This window comes from Coturnix japonica, chromosome 27 (assembly GCF_054131305.1).
Source record: "Coturnix japonica strain WE chromosome 27, WE-NBRP24, whole genome shotgun sequence".
Taxonomy (NCBI): domain Eukaryota; kingdom Metazoa; phylum Chordata; class Aves; order Galliformes; family Phasianidae; genus Coturnix; species Coturnix japonica.
This window is the reverse complement of record NC_140689.1, coordinates 7024176-7030516: the sequence shown is the minus strand read 5'-3', so window position 1 is coordinate 7030516 and position 6341 is coordinate 7024176.

Below are 6341 nucleotides of genomic sequence, written 5' to 3'. Positions count from 1 at the left end.
AAAGCCAGCTGAACAGCCTTTACCTCTGCAAATTGACTTGATTCTCCTTTACCTTCAGTGGCCTCTGCAACTTGTCGTGTGGGGCTCCATACAGCAGCTTTCCATCTGCGATGCTTCCCTACAATACGACATGATCCATCTGTGAATAGGGCAAATTTCTTTTCGTTTTCTGGTAGCTCATTGTATGGTGGTGCCTCTTTAGCACGTGATACCTCTTCTGTAGGTGGTTTTTCAATTTTTTTACTCTCAGGCCAGTCCATGATCACTTCTAGAATTCCAGGACGGCTGAGTTTTCCCATTCGAGCTCGTTGAGTAATTAATGAAATCCACTTACTCCAAGTGGCATCAGTAGCATGATGGGTGGAGGGAACCTGTCCTTTAAACATCCAGTTTATTACTGGCAAGCGAGGTGCTAGAAGAAGCTGAACCTCTGTCCCAACTACTTCAGAAGCAGCCCGAACCCCCTCATACACGGCTAAGATCTCCTTCTCAGTCGGAGTGTAGCGCTCCTCAGACCCTTTATATGCTCGACTCCAGAATCCTAGGGGTCGGCCTCGGGTCTCTCCTGAGGCTCTTTGCCACAAACTCCAGGTGGGACCTTTCTCTCCAGCAGCAGTGTAGAGGATGTTCTTCACATCCTGTCCCGTCCGTACTGGCCCCAAGGCCACGGCACGGGCTATTTCTTGTTTTACCTGCTCAAAAGCCTGCTGCTGCTCAGGACCCCATGAGAAATTATTCTTCTTCCGTGTTACCTGATAGAGGGGGCTCACTATGTGGCTGTAGTTTGGGACATGCATTCTCCAAAAGCCCACTACTCCCAGAAAAGATTGGGTCTCTGTTTTGTTGGTGGGCGGAGACATAGCAGTGATTTTGTCAATCACATCTGCTGGGATGTGACGACGTCCATCTTGCCATTTTATACCTAAGAACTGGATTTCCTGGGCAGGCCCCTTCACCTTGCTGCTCTTAATGGCAAAACCAGCTTGCAAAAGAATTTGGATTATCTGTTTTCCTTTCTGGAAAACCTCTGCTGCTGTATGGCCCCACACTACAATATCATCAATATACTGCAAGTGCTCAGGAGCATTACCCTGTTCCAAGACAGCTTGGATCAATCCATGGCAAATTGTTGGGCTGTGCTTCCACCCCTGAGGTAAACGGTTCCAGGTATACTGAATACCTCTCCAGGTAAAAGCAAACTGTGGCCTACATTTTGCAGCCAATGGGATGGAAAAGAAGGCATTAGCAATGTCAATGGTGGCATACCACCTAGCTTCTTTTGACTCCAATTCATACTGGAGTTCTAGCATGTCTGGTACAGCAGCACTTAATGGAGGTGTGACTTCATTCAGGCCACGGTAATCTACCGTCAGACTCCATTCCCCACTGGTTTTACGCACTGGCCATATGGGGCTGTTAAAAGGCGAGTGAGTTTTGCTAATCACTCCCTGATTTTCTAATTGGCGAATTAGCTTGTGAATGGGGAGCAATGAGTCCCTATTGGTGCGGTACTGCCGTCTGTGAACCACTTTGGTGGCAATTGGTACCACTTGGTCTTTTACCTGGAGCAACCCCACAGCAGAAGGATCATCTGACAGACCAGGTAAAGTTGACAGCTGCTTAACACCATTTGTGTTTACAGCAGCTATCCCAAAGGCCCATCGATACCCCTTGGGATCCTTAAAATGTCCCATCCTAAGGTTATAAATCCAGATACTGAGTGAGATCACTACAATAACCAACAGTAAATTCAGGGAGATTAATAAGATTGACAGTGTGGTCCACTGGGACAACTGGTCAGTCGAAGACTGCTTAAAGGATGCAAAGAAAAAAGGAAGAGCACACTCAAAAACCACCATTTCCGTACTATTAGTTGCATTAGTTGCATTAGTTGCTCCCTCTGGAGCTGCATGCAGATACCAAGTAAGCGTTGATAACCATGCTTTCAAATCATTATACATGTTTACAATTCCATAGGAAAAAGTGGCTAGCTTAAACATGCTCCAATATGTTTGGAGCATCACAAAAGAGGAACTAATGAAATGCAGTCCCTGGTAGAACAAACTTACTAGAGGGAACATTTTTTTTCTTTTTTTTTTTTTCTTTTTTTTTTTCTTCAATAGAGAGAAAAAAACTAAAAGAAAACAAAGCTCAGCAGTGTTTATAAAATATACCGGAGTATTGGCAGTCCGCCTGGACTTTCAAGGTCAAGCTCGCAGGCGCAGAATCGCAAACCTAAGATAGCTCCTTAACAAAGAAAAACAACTTGTAGCTCTGTTAAAAGCTAAAAGAGCAACAGAAGAAAACACAGAAAAACAGCAACTCAATATGCCCGCATTCTCCACCAAAATCTGTCACGGTTTGAACTAAAAATCCACCTGCGTCCGTGACAGGGGGCCGTGGGCCCCGGAGGGGCCCTGGGCCGAAAGGAAAAAGTTAATTAGGAAAAGAAAACAGCGGCAACGATCTAAGGAGGCACACTTATTTACTAAATACTATATCGAAATACAGGATAATAAAATATAATATAATATAATTGAAAATTGAGCTAACGAATCAGACAAAATAAGAGAGAGAATGAGTCCCGTAACCGAGAGGCCTACTGTGAAATTTAGGCGAGACGGTGAAGGCTCCCACACACTCCCCTGAACGCCAGAACTCGAAAGACATCAGTCTGTTCTGCGACAGAGTTAATATAGAGTCCAGGTCCCGTGACCCATCGTGTTGTTCCCTGGGAGATGTAGTCTTCTTCTGTAAGTTGCAGATTCAGTAAAATTATTCATGCTTTAAATGATGTTATGATGTGGAATACTGATAGCAAAAATTACAAAATTATTAAACCATGACAAGGTGTTATGGCTGCTTGATTAACCGCACCGTGTTTACGACCCTTCTCAGCTAACTAGCTTTAAAAAACACTCTCTACAGGACCCCACAGATTACCTTCAGAATTCAACAGTTAGTTCTGTTTCCTTTCTGAGTGCATAACAACCTGAGCAAATGAATTGAATGACGTGGCTTGTTAGTCTGGTACAAACTCTGCTGTACACTGGAACTTGGTCCATTTGTAAGCAGGACTTCGTCCATCTCTGCAGGACAGCAGAAAACCCTTTGTGCTAATCATGATGCCAAGAAGCAGAATGCAGAAAATGGCAGATGATCCAACTGCTTCAGGTGTTCATTTCCTTAAAACTGCGAATAATTTTGGACTGAGAGTTTGTAAGCAGAACGGAGCTCTTAAAGCTGTCAGAGATTATTTCTGCACTGTTCAATTCTATCTGCATAACATACATAGGATCTCAGAACTGCGTTGCTTGAACTGGTGGAACTTGTTGAAGTGAACTGGGATGAGCAAGTTTTAGAACTTAGTCAGAGTGCTGTAAAAAATGGATAATATCATGAGTATTAAGGTACAGGATTGCTATTTCTGCACTGAATTTGTTTTTATTTTACATGGCTGTGATCTGAAAGTTGCTTGAAACGCAGGCACCTAGGCACTGTTGTGTATCTGAATTTCACACATGATAGGTCCTGAAATATCCTGGAATCTAAAACTCTGACTTGTTTTAAGTCTGCTGCTTGAGTATAATCAGGGTCATAGTGTCTGTGTGCAGTGTTTCTTTCCCTGTAATGCTCCACATCATTTCATTTTGGGAATATTGAAGGAAATGGACTATGTGCCATAACTGTTGTTAGAACAAAGTATGTCTGGTGTGATCTTATGCATAGGTTCTGTAACTGCTCTTCACAGCTCAGGTGTTTGACCTTCCTTTTGGTGAAGTGATGAAATACTGCTGGTTTCTATTTGTGCTTCTAGGCACCTTGAAGCTCTTAGTAATAGAACAATTGTTTCCAGTTCTTTTCAGTGATATCAGTAACAGCTCGAGTGTTGCTGCCCACTAGGTAGACCCAAAGAAGCGGATTACAGTGAAACAACACACAAGCTGGACCTGCACGAGGATCACTTTCAAGACAGTGGCTCTGTTGCTTGAAGCCTATTTGCTTCTTCCTGCCGCCACTCTATTACCAAATATCAACAACCTTTCATGATTCAACTTGCAAACGTTTGACACTAACCCTTGTGTTTCTATGCCTTCCTAGGTGATTCGAGACCTTGTCAACCCCAGAGATCCAAACCAAGTAGTGATGTGCAGTGTGTTTCCATCAATGGAGAGTTCTTATTAAGCACGAATCGCTGCAATTCGGATGACAGCCTTCCACATGGTAACAGTGATGGACACAAGGGGCTCATCCACGTTCATGCTCTCATATCTACTGGCTCTGCTGAAGATGCTGACCTGAGCCTGCCAGACACAGCAGTCACCTGCCTGGATTGTGACCCAGCGCCTTTGCAGTGCTGCCCATCCCAAGCACAGCCCGAGTGCCCCAGCAGCAGCACCACCATGCAGGAGCAGGTCAGCATCAGTGAGGTGAAGCTGAGCATCTTAGATGGGGACTTAGAGTCAGGCTGCCAGTCCCAGGCACCAGGCAGCAGCACCAGCTCTGAGCCACTCTCATCTTGACAAGAGGAGTCCCATCTTCACCCTTGACCTCTCAAGCCCTCCTGTCTTTTATTGAATAAGGTCAATCTCATGCTCAATCATCGCCTTGACTGCATTCCGAGTCTTCATTCACAGGGATTGGGATGAATGCAACAAACAGCAAGGCAGCTCAGCTTGCAATGTGGGGTTCGTGCAGGCAGAGCTCTGGGTTCCCATTTTGCCTGGCTTTGGGATGTCTGCAGCAAGATCTCTACCATTTTGTATGGGAGCAAATAATCTCTAGCATCCAGGTTGCTGCTCATGATAATCCCAGTCTTCCTGGCTGTCGCTTTGTGATACCTTTCAAAGCCTTTTGATACTCTTTGATGCCTTGGCTGCTCCCTAACACCTCTGTCCTCCTGCCATGTTGACTCACGTCTCCCACTTTTAAGCTGACTTTGCAGATCATCTCCAGCCCTGTCATCATCACGCTGCAGCAGGAGGTGCTCACCTGGCCCAATGTCTGGCAGTCCTGCTTGTTCTGCAGATGAGCAGCTGCCTCCTCATCTCTTCAGCTACAGTAGTTTTTCTCAGGGCAGTTAGATGCAGTCATGCTCCTCTGGATTTGGTGTGTTAAATCCATGCTGCATGGCAGCAGTCAGTGCAATACAAAGGTGTTCTGTGTGCCACAGCATTTCTCCAGGGGCTGCCAAAGGTAGAAGCACAACACAGCACCATCCTTCTGACAGTAATGTCTGTGAGTTTTAGACATGTGAGCACTGCATCATCCCCAGCGTGTCAGTGCTTTTCCACACCAACCTGACTCTCACACTCTGCACTGAATGTAACTATGCTCTTGTGGAGACAAATGCTTTCTGTCACATCCTCCATCCCTGCAACCATTTGCCGGTAGGCAGCTCTTGCAGAAGAATCAAGCAGCAGAACCTTTTGCTCACCCTACAGCATGCAAATGCTATGAAAGCAGAAATAACCTGGCATGCTCTGGGTCTGCAAGGCTGCACAGATGGGAGAGGTAGATTGTGTTTTTGCAGTGGAAGTTTCCAGTATTTTCAGTACATAGTGTAGGCCCTAACTAAATGTATAACCCTCTTGTAAAACAGCTGTATAAGTAGTTTTTCCACCAAGAAAGTTGCTGAACAGAGTTAAGTTCAGACTGGGGGCATTCTGACATGGGTAGAATTGAGACAAGCACAAGATAAATACACAGGGTGGGTAGAGCCCAGCAAAGGACAGAATGAATGTACTGACTTTTGGAAACATTGCCCTTCTCTCTCCACAGAAAAGTACAAAGCAGACCTAAAAACAAGAGGTTGGTAATTGACCTTATATGGAAATGAATCCTAGCCACAGTCTTGAGGAGTCTGTGAGCCTGTGATGCTCAACCAATGAGAGCCATGAGAGCATCACCTGCATTGGGTTTAGGGCATAGAACAGAATTGATTTCACTGACTGGTGTGCAGTTTCTCCCTTGCCAACAGGGGATGTGCGCGCAGTATTGCAATAATGAATAAGCACTGCTGCTATCGCTGCCATCTTTGCCTAACTAGAAATCTTTGACTTTGAGAGTTTCTCACACAAGGGGAGAGGGTAAGAAAGTAAAGAGGCACAGAAAACTAAGGAAACTGCTCTTCTTTATCTTATCTATAAAAATTCATGCGATGCTGTTTTGCATTTTTTTTTTAATTTTATTTTTAATTTTTTGCCAATATCAGTTAGATTGTTTTAAAATATCCACACACCAAAATCTGACTACCAAGCAAATTTAATGAAAATGAAATGAAGGTGAGTTAGCAGAAAGCACAAGGCCATATTATATTAGGCTCTAGCAAATTTACAGGC